The 17,776-nt window shown below is 34.8% G+C and overlaps 1 protein-coding gene across 3 annotated transcripts in view; it reads left to right on the top strand.

Annotated features, from left to right (window-relative positions):
• The window catches only part of OSTN (osteocrin), a 276,583-nt gene that overhangs the window by 157,760 nt on the left and 101,047 nt on the right, over positions 1 to 17,776 (top strand). For all 3 annotated transcript variants that reach the window (XM_055382159.2, XM_055382157.2, XM_055382158.2), the window contains one exon: positions 12,477 to 12,751. The gene's annotated coding sequence lies outside the window, so the exon portion shown is untranslated. The remainder of the gene's footprint in view (positions 1 to 12,476; positions 12,752 to 17,776) is intronic.

The raw sequence follows: 17,776 nt of genomic DNA on the forward strand, positions 1-17,776 counted from the left end.
ACTGAGTCGTTCTCTAAGGATATTTAATCAAATCTAACCAGGCACCATTTTAAAATGGTAACTATGTTAATATTTTAACATTTAACATTTTAACATCTGTCAAGATAAAACAAGAAGTGATAGCAAAAGCACTTGAAAGAAAATGGCCTCCTTATTGAGTTTTTCAATTTATTAGCTCATACTATCTTGCATTATAGTTTATCATTTTTTTAACTTTTATTTTAGTTCAGGGGTACCTGTGCAGGTTTGTTACATAGGTAAACTTGTGTCATCGGGGTTTGTTGTACAGATTATTTCCTAACCCAGGTATTATGCCTAGTACCTATCAGTTACTTTTCCTAACCCTCTTCCTCCTTCTACCAACTCTGCTCCCGTAGACCCCAGTGTGTGTTATCCCCTCTTTGTGTCCATGTGTTCTCATCATTTAGCTCTCACTTATAAGTAAGAACATGGGGTATTTGGTTTCCTGTTTCTGCTTTAGTTTGCTAAGGATCATGGCCTCTAGCTCCCTCCTGTCCCTGCAAAGGACATGATCCCATTCTTTTCTATGGCTGCATAGTATTCCATGGTATATATGCACCATCTTTTCTTTATCCAGTCTATCGTTGATGGGCATTTAGGTTAATTCCTTGTCTTTGTGATGCGTGCAGTGAACATACATGTGCATGTGTCTTTATAACAGAATGATTTATATTCCTCTGGGTGTAGACCCAGTAATAGGATTGCTAGGTCAAATGGTATTTTTGTCTCTAGATCTTTGAGGAATTGCCACACTGTCTTTCACAATGGTTGAATCAATTTACACTGCCATCAACAGTGTATAGCATTCCCTTTTCTCCACAACCTCAATAGCATCTATTGTTTTTTGACTTTTAATAACAGCAACTCTGACTGGTGTGAGATGGTATTTCATTATGGTTTTGATTTGCATTTCTCTAATGATCTCTGAAGCTGAGTTTTTTAATTAGATCCCATTTGTCAATTTTTGCTTTCATTGCAATTGCTTTTGAAGTCTTCTTCATGAAATGTTTGCCCATGCCTATTTCCTGAATGGTATTGTCTAGGTTGTCCTCCAGAGTTTTTATAGTTTTGGTTTTTACATGTAAGTCTTTAATCCATGTTGAGTTAATTTTTGTATATGATGTAAGGAAGGGGCCAGTTTTTATCTTCTGCATATGGCTAAATTCTGCCAGCAACGTTTATTGAATAGGGAATCCTTTCCCCATTGATTGTTTTTGCCAGGTTTGTTAAAGATCAGAAAGCTATAGGTGTGCAGTCTAATTTCTGGGTTCTCTATTCTTTTCCATTGATTTATGTGTCTGTTTTTGTACCTGGACCATGCTTTTTGGTTACATTAGCCCTGTAGTATAGTTTGAAGGAGGGTAGCATGATGCCTCCAGCTTTGTTTTGTTCTGTTTTTGGTATAGGATTGTCTTGGTTATTCAGGCTCTTTTTTGGTTCCACATGATTTTTTTAAATCATTTTTTCTAGTTCTGTGAATTGTTTAATAGGAATAACATTGGGGGTGAGAGCGGTGGCTCACACCTGTAATCCCACCACTTTGGGAGGCTGAGGAGGGTGGATCACCTGAGGTCAGGAGTTTGAGACCAGCCTGGCCCACATGGTGAAACCCCGTCTCTACTGAAAACACAAAAATTAGCTGGGCGTGGTTGGCAGGCACCTATCGAACCAGCAACTTGGAAGGCTGAGGCAGGAGAATCGCTTGAACCCGGGAGGCGGAGCTTGCAGTGAGCCAAGATCGGGCCATTGCACTCCAACCTGAGTGACAAGAGCAGCGAAACTCTATCTCGAAGAAAAACAACAAGCAAACAAAAAAAAAAACAGAAAAAAACAAACAAACAAAAACCAGAATACTATAAATTGCTTTGGGTCATATGGCCATTTTCACAATATTGATTCTTTCCATGCATGAGCATAGAACGTTTTCCACTTGTTTGTACCATCTTTGATTTCTTTAAGCAATGTTTTGTAATCCTTCACATAGAGATTCTTCACCTCCCTAGTTAGCTGTATTCCTAGGTATTTTATTCTTTTTGTGGCAACTGTTAATAGGAATTCATTCCTGATTTGGCTGTCAACTTGATTGTTGCTGGTGTATAAGAATGCTAGTGGGCAACAGAGCGAGACTCCGTCTCAAAAAGAAAAGAAAAGAAAAGAATGCTAGTGATTTTTGCACATTGATTTTGTAAACTGAGACTGCTGAAGTTGTGTATCAGCTTAAGATTTGAGGCTAGGACTATTAGGGTTTTTTGTTTTATTTTGTTTGTTTTGTTTTGTTTTTGAGACAGGTTCTCACACTGTCGCCCAGGCTGGAGTGCGGTGGCGCAATCGTGGCTCACTGCAACCTCCGCCTTATTGGGGTTTTTTAAAAATAGAATCATTTCATCTTCAAACAGAGATAGGTACACTTTCTCTCTTCCTATTTGGATGCCCTTGATCTCTTTCTCTTGCCTGATTCTCCTGGCCAGGACTTCCAAAACTACATGGCGAGAGAGGGCATCTTTGTCTTGTGCTGGTTTCAAGGGGAATGCTTTCAGCTTTTGTTCATTCAATATGATGTTGACTGTGGGTTTGTTATACATAGCTCTTATTATTTTCAGGTATGTTTCTTCAGTACAGTTTATTGAGAGTTTTCATGATGAATGGATGTTGAATTTTATCAAAAGCCATTTCTGCATCTATTGACAAAATCATGTGATTTTTGCCTTTAGTTCTGTTTATGTGATGAATCACATTTATTGATATGAGTGTGTTGAACCAATTGCATCCCAGGGATAAAGTCTACTTGTTCATGGTGGAGAAGATTTTTGATGCGCTGCTGGATTCCGTTTGCTAGTATGTGATTGAGAGCTCTGCATCCATGTCCACCAAGGATACTGGCCTGAAGTGTTTGTTGGTTTGTTTTTATTGTTGTTGTATCTCTGCCAGGTTTTGGTGTCAGGCTGATGTTGGCCTCACAGAACGAGTTAGGAAGAAGACTTTCCTCCTCAATTTTTTGGAATAGTTTCAGTATGAATGGTACCAGCTCTTCTGTCTACATATGGTACAATTCCAGTATGAATCCATCTGGTCCTGGGCTTTTTTTTTTTTTTTTTTGATGGACTATTTATTACTGCCTCAGATCTGTTTGGGGATTCAGTTTCTTCCTGGTTCACTCTTGGGAGGGAGTATGTGTCCAAGAATTTATCTATTTCTTTGAGAGATTCTAATATATGTGCATAGAGGTATTCATCGTATTGTCTGATGGTTGTTCGTATTTCTGTGGGGTCAGTGGTAATGTTCCTCTTGTTTCTGATTGTCTTTGTTTGAAACTTCTCTCTTTTCTTCTTTATCAGTTTAGCTAGTTGTCTATTTTAATTTTTTCAAAAATTCAGCTCCTGAATTTGTTGATCTTTTGAGTCGTCTTTCATGTCTCACTATCCTTCAGTTCAGCTTTTATTTTGGTTATTTATTGTCTTCCAGCTTTAGGGTTTGTTTTCTCTTGGTTCTCTAGTTCTTTTAGTTGTGATGTTAGGTTGTTAAATTCAGATCTTTCTAGCTTTTTGATGTAGGCATTTAGTGCTATAAATTTCCCTTTTAACACTGCCTTGGCTATGTCCCAGGGATTCTGGTATGTGGTTTCTTTGTTCTCATTAGTTTCAAAGAAGTTCTTGATTTCTATCTTAATTTCATTATTTACCTAAAAGTCATTCAGGAGCAGGTTATTCCATTTCCATTTAATTGCATGGTTTTGAGTGAATTTCTTAGTCTTGATTTTTAATTTGATGGCATTAGGTTCCAAGAGACTGATGATTATAATTTTAGTTATTTTGCATTTGCTGAGGAGTATTTTCCTTTTGATTATGTGATCCATTTTAGAGTATTTTTCATGAGGTATTGAGAAGAATGTATACTTTGTTGTTTTTGGGTGGAGAGTTCTATAGATAGCTACCAGAGCTATTTGATCCCATGCTGAGTTTAGGTCCTGAATATCTTTGTTAATTTTCTGTCTCACTTATCTGTCTCATATAGTCAGTGGAGTTTTAAAGTCTCCCACTATTATTGTGGGAGTATCTAAGTCTCCTTGAAGTTCTCTAAGAACTTGCTTTATGAATCTGGGTGCTCCTTTGTTGGTTGTGTATATATTTAGGATAGTTAGCTCATCTTGTTGAATTGAACCCTTTACCATTATGTACCACCAGTAAGATACTTCACAAGAAGATTATCCCCAAGGCATGTAATCATTAGATTCTAAAAGGAAAATATCCAAACCCAAACAATTTTATGATCAATTATACTAAACTTTCCTTAAACACAGTTATAAAAATAAAAATAAAAAGAGAAATAGCTATGTAATTCATTTTACTAAACCATATGATTCTAAGCCCCAAAGCAGAATAAGGGGGATTATTCAATAGATACAAAAAGAAGGTATTTTACAGGTGAGAAAATTGAGACATACAAAGATGAAGCCACCCCTCAATGTCACACAATGAGTTAAGTAGAGGATCTGGGTGGTAATACTTGTTAATCACAAAGGAGTCTTGTGATTGGCATTTATAGTTATAGTTTATGAAATTAGTAGAGTTATATTTTAACTTTTGATATTTCAGAGTTCTAGATATAAATTTTTCCAAAGCATAATAATCTATTTCTAGAACAATAAACTAAAAATGAGCCTTAAGGACTATCAGGTTCAGTTCTGTTATTTCACAAAGGAGTGAATCAAGACAGAGGACCCTGCATTGGTAACTGAGTCATGTATTCTTATTCCATTTGTGCTGGTTAGAATAAATATTAAGTACTATGTTTAGAAAAAAAGCATATAAAGCTAGAAATACACTAGAACTTTCTTAATTTAGCCAAAACCTTTTTAGGAAACCTCAGGATTTATTTTTAAAATATTTACTTAGATATATTTTTCTTTTTTTTTTCCTTTTTTTTTTTTTTTTGAGTCCATGTCTCGCTCTGTTGCTGAGGCTGGAGTGCAGTGGCACGATCTCAGCTCACCGCAGCCTCTGCCTCCCGGGTTCAAGCGATTCTCCTGCCTCAGCCTCCCTAGTAGCTGGGATTACAGGCACATGCCACAACGCCCGGCTAATTTTTCTATTTTAGTAGGAACAGAGTTTCACCATGTTTGCCAGACTGGCCTAGAACTCCTGACCTCAGGTGATCTGCCCACCTTGGCCGCCCAAAGTGCTGAGATTACAGGCGTGAGCCACCACACCCAGCCTATATTTTCTTTAAGGTCAAGAATAAGATAAAAAGGTCCAGTTAACACAGGAGTATAACAGGGGAAGAAATTAATAGGTGGTATAAAGATACCAAGGGAAGAGACACAACTGGCATTATCTGCAGACGATAGAACTGACTACACTGAAATTGCAATAGAACTAAAAGAAAATAGAATTATGGAATTTATCTGGGATTCTAAATTCAAGATGAATTTACAAAATGCAAAACATTTTTAGATTTTTTTAAAAAAATATTTACATTAATAATATCCTACTAGGTTATATCTTAGATACCTTTTGTGATAGAAAAAAATGGGAATTCACTTGACAAAAATTTACCTTGCACTAGGAATTTATACAGAAAAAAGTAATATTAAAGATTATAAAGAATATAAAACATGAACTAATAAAGAAATTCATTTCATGTTTATGGATGGATTAACATTATAAACGTACCAATGCTCCCCCAAATTAGTCTATAAATTCAAATCAAATGTGAGTCAAAATCCAACAGGTTTTTTTTCTGGAACCCAGTAAAATTATTTAAAATTTTACCTTGAAGTATAAAAATACACAATGGTTAATTTGTAGAAAGAACAAATATTCATCCTTCCCAATATTGGGATATATCAAAAAGCACAGGAGTTTTAAAAATATTATGAGACTAGTTCAATAACTAGACCAATAAAACCTGAGTGAGAACTTAGAAAAACATTTATGCACATATGAAATAAAGTGGAGTAGAATGCTGGGGTTAAGGGCATAGATAACAGAGCTAGACTGCTTATATCCCAAAACATGGTTCTAGTACTTATTTATGTAACCTTGGCCTAGTACTCACCATTCTGTGCTTCAGTTTTCTGTTCTCTAAAATAAGAATTAAAAACAGTATCTTCTTTATTTGGTTGTTGTAAGAACCAGTTGAGTATAGTACTCAGAACAGTAGTTGGCATAGGGTAGGTTCTCCATAAAGATTAGTCATTATCAGAGACCTGTGTTGAGAGGCTGTGTCTCAAAGGATGTTAAATTCCGTCAAGTGTTTTTTTGAATCTGTTGAGATAATAATATGCTTGTTATCCTTCATTTTGTTAATGTGCTATATCTCATTAATTAATTTGCATTTGTTGAATCATCCTTGTATCCCAGGGAGAAACACTGCTTGATTACGGCATGTGAGACTTTTATGTGATGTTTAATTTTGTTTGCTAGTATTCTCTTGAGGATTTTTGCATCTGTATTTATCAAAGATATTAGCCTATAATTTTCTTTTCTTGTACTGCCCTTGTCTAGTTTTGGTATCAGGATACTGATGGCCTTGTAAAATGAGTTTAGAAATATTTACTCTTCTTTAATATTTTGGAAGAGCTTGAGAAGAATTGGTACTATGTCTTCTTAAATTGTTTGGTAGAATTTACCAGTGAAGTAATCTGGTCCTGGGCTTTTATTTATTGAGAGATTCTTGACTAAATCTTCTTCCTTATTATTGGTCTGTTCAGATTTTCTATTTCTTTATGATTCAGCTTTAGTAGGTTGTATTGTTCTAGGAATGTGTCTTTATTTTCTATGTTATGCAATTTGTTGGCGCATAATTGTTAATAGTATTCTCTTACTATTTTTTTCCAGTAATATCATTTGTAACGTCTTCTCTCTCTCCCTTTTTCTTTTCACTCTTTTTTCTTTTCTTTTCTTTTCTTTTTTGGAGAAGGAGTCTTGATCTGTGGCCCAGGCTGGAGTGCAGTGGTGTGATCAGGGCTCACTGCAACCACCACCTCCCAGGTTCAAGCAATTCTCCTGCCTCAGCCTCCTGAGGAGCCCTTTTTCTTAATCTAGCTAAAAGTTAGTAAATTTTGCTTACCTTTCCAAAGATAAACTCTTAATTTGGTTTACCATTTTTATTGGTCTCTGGTCTTTATTACATTTATTTCAGCCATAGTATTTGTTTTCCTTACAGTAATGTTCTTAATTTGGTTTACTATTTTTATTGGTCTCTGGTCTTTATTACATTTATTTCAGCCATAATATTTGTTTCTTTTTTTCCTCTACTAACCTTGGACTTGGTTCCTTAAAAGTTATGAGTTAGTTTGTTTATTATTTGTTTATTTATTTTGAGACGGAGTCTTGCTCTTGTTGCCCAGACTAAAGTGCAATGGCGCAATCTCGGCTCACTGCAACCTCCACCTCCTGGGTTCAAGCAATTCTCCTGCCTAAGCCTCCCGAGTAGCTGGGATTACAGACATGTGCCACCACACCTGGCTAATTTTTGTATTTTTAGTATAGACAGAGTTTCCCCATGTTGGCCAGACTGGTCTCAAACTCCCGACCTCAGGTGATCCACCCTCCTCAGCCTCCTAGAGTTCTGGGCATACAAGCGTGACCCACCGCACGCGGCCATTAGAGTTTTTTCTTAATGTGTGATAAGTATCTATCACTATAAAATTCCTTGTAGAACTGTTTTTGCTGCATGTCCTAAGTTTGGTATATTGTGTTTCTATTTTTGTTTTTCTCAAGGTATTTTTAAATTTCCCTTTTGATTTCTTCTTTGACCCATTAGTTGAGGAGTATGTTGTTTACTTTCCACATATGTGTGAATTTTTAAGTTTTCCTCCTATTATTGATTTCTAGCTTCCTACCATTGTGGTTGAAAAATATAAGCTTGATATGATTTCAGTCTAATTAAATTTGCTAAGACTTGTTTTGTGGTTTAACAAATGAACTATCCTGGAGAATATTCTGTGCACACTAGAGAAGATGTGTATTGTCCTGCTGCTGGATAGAATGTTCTGTATATGTCTGACAGGGTCATTTGGTTTAAAGTGTAGTTCAAGTCCATTGTTTCTTTTTTTTATTTTCTGTCTAGATAATCTATCCATTGTTAAAAATAGGGTATTTACTTTTCCTACATTCTACATTACTGTATTGCTGTTTATTTTTCCCTTCAGTTATGTTAGTATTTGATTTTTATAGTTGGTTGTTCTGATGTTAAGTTCATATATGTATTTATAATTCCACATTCTTTTGATGAAATGCCTACTTTATTATTATGTAATGACCCTCTTTGTCTCTCATTATAGTTTTTTATTTAAAGTTTATTTTGTCTTGTGTAATATATCCACCTCTTCTCTATTTCTATTTCCATTGACATGGCATCTCTTTTTTCTTCACTTCACTTTCATCCTATGTGTGTCCTTAAAGCTGAAGTGAGTTTCCCATAGTCGACATATAGTTGGGCCTTGTTTTCTTTTATTCGTTCAGTTACTCCATGTCACTTTCTGAGAGAATTTAATTAAAGTAATCAAAAATAGGCAAGAACTTACTACTAACAAAGTTAATTTTGTTAATTTTGTTCTGGCTGTTTTTAGTTCCTTTGTTTCTTTCTCCCTCTCTTGCTGTCATCCTTTTTTTATTTAGTGGTTGTCTCCAATGGTATGCTTTGTTTCCTTTCTGCTTATCTTTTTGTATCTACTATAGATTTTTCATCTATAGTAGATTTTACCATGAGGCTAACATAAAACATCTTATAGCTATAACAGTGTATTTGAAGCTGTTAACAACTTAATTTTGATTGCATACAAAATTCTACACTTTTACACCCCTCTCCACATTTTGTTTCTGATGTCACAATTTACATTTTTTATACTGTGTATCTATTAACAAGCTATAGTAGTTACTGTTATTTTTAATACTTTGTATTTTAACTTTTATACCAGAATTAAAAGTAATTTACACACCACCATTACAGTATTACAGTACTCTGAATTTGGAAATATTTGTATTTACTTTTACCAATGAGTTTTATACTTTGATATGTTGTAATGATACACATTCCTCTTTTTGGCATGAAGAACTCCTTTTAGCATTTTTTTCATGGCAGATCTAATGGTGATAAACTCTCTCAGCTTTTTTTTTTTTTTTTTTTGGTCTGGAAAACTATATCTTCTTCATTTCTGAAAAACAGATTTTCTGCATAAAATATTTTTGGTTGGTTGGTTGTTCTTTCAGCACTTTGAATATAGCATCACTCTCTCCTTGCCTGTTAAGTGCCTCCTGAGAAATCTTCAGACAGTCTTATTAAGTTTCCCTTGTATGTGATGAATCTTTTTTTCTCTTGCTGTTTTAAATATTCTTTGTCTTTGATTTTTGACAGTTTTCTTATGATATTTCTTGGTAAACTCATCTTTGGATTGATCTTGTGTGGAAACTTTTGAGCTTTATGTGCTTGAATGTCTATATTTTTTCTCTTATTTGGAAAGTTTTCAGCCATTTTTTAAAAATAAGATTTCTTTCCCTTTCTGTCTCTTTTCTCCAGATTCTTTCTTCTTCTTAATAACATCTGCTCTTGATCATCTCTATTGCATTTTTATTCTATTCATTGTGTTCTTCAGGTCCAAAATTTCTGGGTTCTTTAAATGATGAACTTCTCATTTGTTCATGTATTGTTTTCCTGATGTTATTGAACCTGTGTTCTCTTGTAGCTCACTGAACTTCCTTAAAGCAATTATTTTGAATTGTCAGGTACTTCATAGATCTCCATTTCTTCAAGCTCAGTTACTGAAAAATTATTGCATTTGTCTAGTAGTGTCATGTTTCCTTGATGTTTCATGTTCCTTGTAGATTTGGGATATTTTTGCATTTGAAGAAGTCATATCCTCTAGTTTTTAATTACTGGCTTTGGGAGAAAAACACCTTCACAGTCAACCCTACTAGGAATTCTGGGGTTCCCTAAGACCTTTCCTATAAATGTATTCCCTACACAACTCTTCTTCCCTCTTGGAGTTGGAGGTGGGGGCAATTCTTATGATTATATGACTTCTCTTGATCCTGAAAAGTCATTCTGGGTGCTGATAGCCACCTATTTGTTTTTCCTAGAGTGACCTCCTAAAATGTCCAAGTTTGTGTGCCTCCTCACAATTCTGCAGAGTTGAACCAGGTGTCTTCCCATGTCTATGAGCCATCTGCAGAGGCTTGCACTAACATTTTAGGGGAGCTTACATGGGAAGCTTGCCACAGTGTAGGATGGGTAAGACACATGAAGCATTAGGGTGTTCTTGGGCCATTTGAGTCCATCTACAGGTGAAGAATTCCAAGTGGCTCATCCCAAAAGGCTGTTTGGGTGTCTGAAGTAGTTAGTAGAATCCAAAATCCATTTTTGGGTTCTGAGTCCTCATTTTTATAATTGCCTATCTCTCGTCCCTGAACCCAGTCTCTCCTCACCACTCCACCGTGCCAGTCACCTCAGCGTTCTGTGTACGGTGAGAAAAAAGTGGGCCTTTTGGGCAGCGCTCCACATATCTGTGGAAGCTAAGTGCTTTTTCACTATTCTCTCACTTTCCCATATGGGTGAAATCATGGGCTGAAAAGTCTTTTATTTGTATTGCATTGTCCTGTTTTAGGGAGGGGTTAGTGCAAATGAAGTGAAACTGTTTTTCCTACTCTTTTTCAATATGTCTATTCCTGGATTTTTTGTTCCAGCTCTGTGCTGAACTTTTCTGCTGGATTCCTGGACTCTTACAAAGATATTCTCATCTGTAGGTGGTTGTCAAAATTTGTGCTTCTGTTGGAGATTGCAGTAGAACATTTTTATTCTGCCACTTTGCTTTTGTCATTCAAATAATTATGGTTAATGAAGAAGATATAAAGGGATATATCTTTATGATAAATAACTACCTCTCATTAAGAATTAAGATGATGAAAGCAAGCATAGAATGTAGGAAGGCATATGTGTACACATCCTCATTCTTTCAAATGGAGAGATAATAAATTTCAAAGCTTATAAATTAGGAAATAGTTTTATAAATGCAATCAGAACACAGCTATCTAAATTGCAAAAAAAAGAAACATGAAAACCAAAGCATGCTAAAGAAAGCAAATGCAATCTATAAAGGAGATCAAAAGAAGCCCTGAAAACAAAGTCAAATATAAAATTATTAGTTCTAAATATAGAAAATGTGCTGAATTTCCAAAGCCCACCATTCATATTTTTAATACACTTTCCAGCTCACATTTTCTGTCTGTGACATACTATTGTTTCCTACTCCCAAGAGCTGGTTTAATATTTGATTTACCTTTGTGTCCAGTTCCATGCATACAGTAGGCATTACAAAATTTAAAAATTCTCAATTTATAATGAATATATGAGAGAACTTAACAAAAAGATCATGGAAAATGTAATTAATAGATAAAAATTTTAAAAACTAAACTTTACTTCTCAACATAAACTCCATCTAAGTCAACACACTTTTGTAAGTGATCATCCCAGTGACTTAGTTCACCCCTAAAGAACTGAGGGCCCTGGGAAGGTCACCATGTCAATACAGTCTATTTTACATTATTAACATAATTTACATAATTATAAATGGGTGCCCTCTAAAGATTTTTTTAAAAGATTTTTAAGATTAGGAAACAAAAAGAAGTCAGAAGGAGCTGAATCAGGCCAGGGATAATTGTGTAAGCTGAACCACTTGAGATGTCTATGGTGTTGGCTATTGTTTTTGCTGTTAATCATCAATCCTCTTCAATTAGGACATGAAGATTAATTTTTTCTTGCAAATTGATGTGGATGGTCTGCTGCTGTGAGCTTCATCTTCAACATCATCTCATCCCTTCTTAAAATGAATTATCTGTCTGTTAACTGCTGATTTCTTTGGGACATTGTCCCCATAAACTTTTTGTAAAGAACTAATGATTTCACCATTCCTCCACTCAAACTTCTGCAAACCTTTGATGTTTGTTCTTGCTTCAATTTTAGCAGAATTTGTGTTGCTCTCTGACAGGGGCTCTTTTTAAGTTGGTGTCTTTTCCTTAGTGCCACAAATGAGATCCTGTTCAGACATGTTAAGACAAGTTAGTACAAGTTTATTTTGTTGCCAAAAAAAAAAAATGAAATACATGCATAGTGTTTTTATACTATGCATTTTTAATGAACTTTGAAGACACCTCATATGTATTTAGAAGCCTAGGTAAAGGAAAGTGAAAGATTTTTTAAATACCATTCAAAGTTCATTGATTCTACCTTTTATGACAATATGATTTTGAGGAGGTTTGAAGAACGGTTAAGAATTATGCATTAAGCTTTACCTGCTTGGCCTGAGGAATTCAGGTTAGAGGCTTAGAAAAAACACACACACACACACACAAAATGGCACACTCAAACTGGAAATTAGAGGAGGGTTTTATAAAGCCTTTCTTTTGGCAATACTATGTTTTCTGTGTAGGAAAACTGTAACAAACTGCTCACTACCCTAGGACTACTAACAATGAAGCACTGCTACCATCCGGAGCCTCCTGAGAGTGAAGTGAAGAAATAGTTTTCCAAAGAGAGAGAGAGAGAAGTCTACCTGACAGAAATTGTGACCTTCCATCCAGAAAGTCAGCATTTAACAATCCTTGTGAAAGACTGAATAGGAGAATAACACTCTGACTTCACTCCCCTCACACTCACCAAACTCGTGGAAGTGTCTTGTATTGGTTAAACAACTGAATGCTAGAAGACAAAGGAGCCAATTGATTCAGCTTACAAGGTGAGCCTCCCTGAGCAAAGTGCAGATAGAAAAAGCTGGGTAGAGATTCTGGAAGGACAAACAGATTTCAGCACAAAGACTTTACTTCTTATAACTGGGAGGATAAGGTTTATGTCAATTTTTTCCATGGTATTCAGATAAAGATGTATTGTATTAATAAATGCAATGTGTTGATCCTGAGCTTCTGTTTGATCCATAATTATAGCCTCTGCCTTCTTTATATCAAATATCTTTTCAAATAAAAATGAAAAATGACATTCTCCACTCTCAGATAAAGGATTCTCAGTCACAGATCTTATTTTGTTTTCCCTGAGTTAGAAAATTGGGTTTATAATCTAGTTTCTGGTCAATAAAAAATAAGTCATGAATAACTGAGTTTTCTATTCTGCAACAATTTTCTGACCATGCAATCCTCAGTGTAGCAAAGATGAATTTATTTCTCTGCAAAGCAGAGCCAAAGAAATAGCTGAAGAGTGTCTTCTCTCTTGGCTTCTAGAGAAGCCAGTCCTTTGGTGCCAAATATTACATGACCCTTTTTACCACATCATTAATAAGGACAGATGTTTTGAATTGAGGATCAAACAAAAGCCAAAATATGCTCTTGACCTTAAAGGACAGGATGAAACTCCACTGTACTATAATGCTTTTTTTTTCATCCGAAGACATTATTTTGGTGTGCATTCTTTCTGTTACAAATCTGTCAAGCAAATTAAAATGCTTTCTTAGTCTCTCTTAGCTAGTTAAATTTGAGCTCTGTAGAACTATTATCAACTGCTCTTAAGACAGTATAACATAGATGATATTCTCATCAATGAATTGAACTTTAGGTCTCAGGTAAAAAGGAGGTAGAATGCCGTGATATATTTTCATAACCTCTTTTATTTTTATAAAATTCACATAAAACATGCCAGATAATGGTTATTCATGGTAAAGTTTGTGGTTTGTAATATGTTTTTATATTCTAGTCAATTTATTTTCCCACTTACACAATCATGATTTCAAACGTTCAGTTCTCTACTCCCATACCTACCTTCTTATTCTCAGAAGAGTTAAGAGATGCCTGAAGAGCTCCACTTAGATGTCACATTGGTACCTAAAATTTTTTATTTCTTCTTTAAATATTCCTTTCCTCTGAGATTTTCTGTTTCATCAAATGGCATGCCTAACATCCAGTTTCCAAAGCAGAAATCTGGGAGTTTATTGAATTACCACTATTCACTACACATCCCACCACATCTGCAATTGCCATAGATTGGGTTCCCTAAGAAGCAAACTCTGAAGCACAAATTAGTATACAGAAGTTTACTAGGAAGTACCCTTAGGATCAACAGCTGTGGAAGGGGGAAAATATGCAGTATTGGGTGAAGGGAAAAGTTGAGTTGAGATGCAGTCTCAATGGAAGTCTCAGCTAACCCCACGTTTATTCCTGAAAAGACAGCTATAACTTCATGATGATTAGTCACTCAATATGTGCCACTCCAGGAAGGTGTGCAATCTCAGGAAAGAGATTTTTCCAGCTAAAGGTGAGGCTTTTTAGCAGCAACATTCCCTGAAGTGTGAATTTGACTGATATGGCATCCACTGTACCAATAAATCACCTTATCCTATCATTTCATTTCTTAAATTGCCCTCAAGTCAATCCACTACTTTGTGTCTCTACTTCCACTATCCTAGTTCAAGTCATTAACATCTTCCCCATAATGTCAGCTTTATAAAGGGTGTCACTGTATCCAGTATATTTCCCTTGTAATTTATTTTCTGCCCAGCTGTGTAATCTTTATAAATCACTTATTGAACTATCTCTCTCTGCTTAAAACTCCCATTGCTGTTACCATAAAACATCAGTTCCTTATTATGACCAGTAAGGCTCTAAAAATCTTTTCTCTGCATGCCTCTTCTTTAACATCCTGAAACCACTTACGTCCTCTCAAGCTATCCTCTGGCAATAACTGCCTCCCATGAGCCTCTAAATGTTGGTTGTGTACATCACTTATCTTTTATCTTTATTTCCTCTATCATCAAACTTTCCTAAAAAAGAAAAGAACTTTCCTGTTACAAAAATGTTTTACAATTTTCTACCACTATTATTTTAATTTGTACAAATTGCTTGCTAAATAGCCTCTTAAAGACAGAATCAACATGGCCCAGTATATGACACATGTTAATAAATGTTAATAAATTTGTTGATTGAATGTATGAGTCTTATCTAAAGTAATTGCCTAAGTTGATGTAGGAGAATATGTCAACATTTCTGAATCATTGATAAGTGTAATGCAGTAATATTTCCATCCTAATTTGATAATATAATTTTTTAAGCTTTTCATTTTTCTTTAAGAAAATTAAGCCAATTTATAATAATTGCTTATAACAGTGTGTCCTCAGGTAGACTTCTCTTTGTATATCAATATATTATCTACTGTACCAGGTTGACTGAATGGTATTTTTACATTGTAAAGACATAATCTTACACCTTCTTCAATAACCATAATTAAAAGATCACACTGGAATAATATGCAGAAATACTGCTATGAAGGAAAGTAGAAACAGTGAACTCATTTTGAGAATGTATCAGTTTTCTACTACTGCCCTGTGAAACTTAATGGCTTAAAACAATACGAATTCATCATTCTTTAGTTCGATAGGTCAGGAGTCAGACATAAATCCCACTGAGCTAAAATTAAGGTATTTGGCATGGCTGTATTTATTTCTCGAAGCTCTTGGATGTTTTCTTTCCATTTCCAATTTCCACAGGCCTCACACAGTCTTTGGCTCACAGGCCCTTCTTCTACCCTCAAAGCCAGCAACGCCAAGTTAATTCATTCTTACATTGTATCTCTCTGACTAGCCACATCTGGGAAAAATTCTCTGTTTTTAACAGCTTACAATTAATTTAGACCCTCCTAGATAATCCAGGGTAATCTCTTATTATAGTCTGTGCCCCTACTCAAGTTTGCAAAATACTTTTTGACATGTAAAATAAATATTTACAAGTTTCATAAGATTATGGTATCAGCATCTTTCAGTAGTCATTACTCTACCTAACACTACCTGAGGTGGTTCTTAGAAAGATAGTCTAGTAATATTAATTTAGTAATATTTTAATAATCAAAGAATTTTTAATTTAGACTTTTTTAGTCAAATATTTAAATTAAAATTTAAACAAGTAACATTTGAACAAATAAGTATATATAAATATGTTTATATTTACTGTAAATAAATACATATATTTACTATATATGTAAATTTTATGCTAACATATACTGTTGACTTCAAATTATAGGAGATCCTCATTATCCAAAGTACTTAGAACAAATCCTTTTAAGGGGGAAACATACACTAATAAATAATAAAAATCAAGTTTAATAATTTATCTTTTTAAAAAATCTAAAATTCATTTGAATTTATTTCATTTCCAATTTAACAATGTAAACTATACTTGTAATTACATGGTTGTTCTTAGAAATAAAAAATGAAGCAAGAATCTTTTTTTTTTTTTTTTTTTTTTTTGTAGGCAGAGTTTCACTCCATCAGCCAGGCTAGAGTGCAGTGGTGTGGTCGCGGCTCACCTCAACCTCTGCCTCCCAGGTTCAAGCAGTTCTCCTGCCTCAGCCTCCTGAGTAGCTGGGATTACAGGCATGCATCACCACACTCGGCTAATTTTTGTATTTTTAGGAGAGATGGGGTTTCACCCTGTTGGCCAGGCTGCTCTGGAACTCCTGACCTCAACTGATCTGCCCACCTTGGCCTCTCAAAGTGCTGGGATTACAATACAAGCATGAGCCACCACACCCAGCCGCATCATGCTTTTTAAAAGTAATTTTTCAGCTAAACTGTACTATAGCATCATACAACATCCTGTACATTGACCGCTCAAAGTAGTATGAGAAAGAACAGCATCTTGCTAATTAATAGCCCATTTCTCATTAAGGCATATTAGTTAATTTAGATAAAGCTTTCTACTAAAAATAACTAGAGAAGCTAGAATAGGTAGAGAGGTAGACATGTAGATAGATGATAGATAGATAGATAGATAGATGATAGATAGATAGATAGATAGACAAACAGATAGATCTATTGGAGAGTTTTTGGCAAGCTAACAAAATAATGAAAAAATGCCTGTTTGATGTAAGAAAAAGGAAAATGAGGCTGTGGACAGTGATCCCAGCATTTGAAACACTGCCTATGGGGCTATCTGCCAAAAGCTACTAAGAGAAAGATAATCTGAGTCACACTTATGACGATCTTATAAGGCTGAATGGATAAAAATTAGAATTGAGGATCTGCTAACATGTCAGTTTGCTGGTAAGCCTCTGCATATTTTTGGTTCAAATTTGGAAACAATATATCCCAGGAGAAAGTGTGAACTGGATGAATATAGACTGGTACTTTCAGGGACTACAGATCAACTTCAAATAATCTTCAAATCATCTAAAAATGTTTTAAATAAACATAAGCCAAAACAGCCAGGAACACATAAAGACAAGACTACATGAAGGAAATGTAGCAGAAACAAAATAAAATAGAAGCTTATTGACAGGAGCTGTAAGTATTAGAGTTGCCAGATCTTCTCTGTATAACAGAGAAAAAAATCTGTAACTGAAAGATATAAAAACTGAAATTGATAATTTAATGATAAGATTTAATGTAAGTTTATGTCTCTAAGTTTAGACATATGTCTGTAAGTTTAGACATAGCTGAAGAAACAATCAATGATGTTGAGGATGAGTCAGAGGAAACATACTAATTAGTCAAGGAGGAAAAAGAATGGAAAAGGCAAAATAATTGAGTAAAACATAAGATATAGTGAGACAGTCTTACATAGGTATAATTGGAATCTCAGAAAAAGAAAAAAGAGAAAAAGAAGCAGCACCAATAAGTAAAGAGATAAAGGATGAAAATTATCCAATGATGAAAGACAAAAGCATTCAAGAAATCCTTTGAGATAAAAAGAAAACCGTTTTATATTCATATCTTACTAATAATCCTGTAAATACCAGACAATAACAGTATGTAAAGGAAGCTAAA

Source organism: Gorilla gorilla, chromosome 2, assembly GCF_029281585.2.
Source record: "Gorilla gorilla gorilla isolate KB3781 chromosome 2, NHGRI_mGorGor1-v2.1_pri, whole genome shotgun sequence".
In the NCBI taxonomy this organism is placed as follows: domain Eukaryota; kingdom Metazoa; phylum Chordata; class Mammalia; order Primates; family Hominidae; genus Gorilla; species Gorilla gorilla.